The sequence below is a fragment of the Atta colombica genome, unplaced genomic scaffold, assembly GCF_001594045.1.
Source record: "Atta colombica isolate Treedump-2 unplaced genomic scaffold, Acol1.0 scaffold161, whole genome shotgun sequence".
In the NCBI taxonomy this organism is placed as follows: Eukaryota; Metazoa; Arthropoda; class Insecta; order Hymenoptera; family Formicidae; genus Atta; species Atta colombica.
Genome location: NW_017259252.1, coordinates 340,741 through 343,395, shown reverse-complemented (window position 1 = coordinate 343,395; position 2,655 = coordinate 340,741). Strand labels below are relative to the sequence as shown.

The 2,655-nt window shown below is 39.5% G+C and overlaps 1 protein-coding gene across 3 annotated transcripts in view; it reads left to right on the top strand.

Annotated features, from left to right (window-relative positions):
• LOC108685890 (tetraspanin-1) overlaps nt 1–2,655 on the top strand; it is a 46,842-nt gene that overhangs the window by 21,183 nt on the left and 23,004 nt on the right. The gene's annotated exons all lie outside the window — the stretch shown is intronic.

Below are 2,655 nucleotides of genomic sequence, written 5' to 3'. Positions count from 1 at the left end.
ATATATATATATATATATTTTTCTCTCGTGTGCATTGAAATAAATTGATAGCTTAATTCGTGCTTGTAATATCGTAATTGTATTCGACAGAATAGATTTATGAAATGTGTCGAGAACTCTCTCTCTCTCTCCCTCCCCCTCTCTGTGCCATTTTGTAAATTAATAAACAGCTGTAAGCCCCTTGATCGATTCGTGAAATAAATATTACAGATAATGTTCATTTCACTGGACATCTGGGACACTCGTAGATCGAATTGTTATCGAAGGACAATCAGGAAACGAGGATATTTCGGATTTCGGCGCATGTCGCGAACGCGTTCTCGTACGAGAAATCTAATTTATTTCGATGTGCAGGGAGAAACTTATGTGATCTCTGGCTTCGCAGAATGTATATTGAGATCGCCGGGAGGGGAGGGAGGCTTTTCGAGAAAAACGACGTCTTTACGTGAGTAAAGGGAGATAGTTGTCGCTTATGTTAATAAGGTCGATGCGAAGACAAGTTTTTACGATTGTAGAGCGTAGAGGGAGAAAGAGCCTCTGCACGATTCGGGCTCGATCCCGATTCCCGCGCAGCGCAGCGGCGGTGACCCACTGACCTGGAACCCTGGCATCTCGCGCTATCGGTTGATCCAATTTTCCCGCGTGTCGTTGACTCGTTCTTGCGTCAGGACGCGCCGTAGGGATGCGTTCGTCCCTGGTAGTCATCGATTTCCAGGAATGGGAGCTGCGCCCCAGTGAGCCGCGCGCCGAATCGCGCGTTCTCGATTCTCCTCTCGGCTCTCCTCTCTAATATCTCACGTACGTCTCTCTCCCCCTCTCTCTCTTTTTTTTCTTGTCTCTCTTTTGGCTCCGTGATTCGCCGTGACTTCCCTCAAGTGTGTACCATGTCGCATCTAGGATTGTGAGGTCGCGGAAACTACGCGGGATCCTCCCGCTGGACCAGCAGCAGCAGCAGCAGCAGCAACTCGCAGTCGATACCGCTGCTGCGTCGAGGAAACGCGAAACGAGGACGCGCGCGACGGACAGGGAGAGGATAAACCGAACTCTCATAGCTGGAGAATGACAACCGTGCTCTGGATATTCGATATCGGGCCCTTTGATCAATCTCTCTCGCGGTTTCGCGTTACTGATCTTCGCGGACAACCGAACCCCAAGTAGAGTCATAAGTGACTGTCGATGACTCGAATATTTAATATCAAACGCGAAATGAAGACGTTTACTTGTCCTATTTGTTTCATCGTGAGAGCAAGTTTGCAGTGATATAAGACAGGGAGAAAGGATATTACACAAGTGTTGGAGCGTGGTAAGATAAATACGAAGGAGAGAATAAACATGGATAAAGATAATAATAGATAATAATAAAAAGGGTAGAAGAATGATAGAAATGATCGAAATGCGATTTATGAAATCATAATGTCAATCACCGAAACAAAACTGACTCTCTCGAGTAGATTTAAGATAAGGAAACACAGAAAAGAATCTCAATGCAACGGTGTAATAACATTATATCGTTGCGTTTAGAGTTTTGGAAAAAAAAAACAATTATGAAAGTAACAGCTATACAAACTTTGATAATTATTTGCAATAGAACCTTTTCCGAATTTTTGTTTTTTTTTCTTACTATCTTGATAAAAATCTTTATTGTGACTTAAACAATGATATAATTAACCAGGGAAAAATGTGTAACCTACCTATTTATTTGCCAGTATAACTTTTCCGATTTTTCCGAAAGCCGATTTCACTCCTAAATATGACTAATATAATACCTATAATAATTTATTGTGTCTATTTCATTGTATATCATTGTGATTGAACTTATTATCGAGATTATTAAACCTTTACTAAATGGATGAATTTATACTATGTACTAAAAATAATCGAAACTGAAAAGATTAGACAGATTTTAACGTAAGGTGAATTATCACACAAATTCTTAGCTTTAAAACACAAAAATTATATAAAAAAATAGTTTGTTTTTTTTGGAGAAGATTCCGAGAATTTTATTATTTATCGTTTCAATTTCCGACATATTGTTGAAATAACGTGCGCGATAATTAAGTGATACCTTTATTGCCTGCAATTATTTTTATTGCCTCCACAAGGTACGAAGTACAAAGTACGATATCGAGGATCGAGGAGCACTTTGACCTGATGGAGTCACGTTCGTTATTATAAAACAATCAAGGACGTTTCCAGATTGTCGGAATCGTTGTTTTAATTTACGTGTCAATGTCTACGAAGAAAATAACATCCTTGAGAGCGATTGGCAACAAGCTCCCTGCTCTAATTCGGATAATTCTCTTCGCTTTGTTTTCTGCCCACGCCACGCGACGACACGCTCATCTACATTAATTAATCAGGCGTTGGTCATTTATCTGTCACAAAATCACTTTCGTATCAAAGTACACTTCGAGTGCAAGCGCGACAATGTAGACTTAACGCGCTTTTTTCGCACTTTAGTCGCGCTTTAGTAGCGCGAGCTACAGTTCGCAAATTTTTTATTTTTTTTATTTTTCTTTCCCTTCTTTATTATACTTCAAAAATATATTAATATAAAAATGTTTTATCAGTTACCATGAACCATTTTAATTAAATTGTGTGTTTATAAGACGTTTTGAATTTGGCAGGCCACTTATTTCATAAATGTTCCTAAAT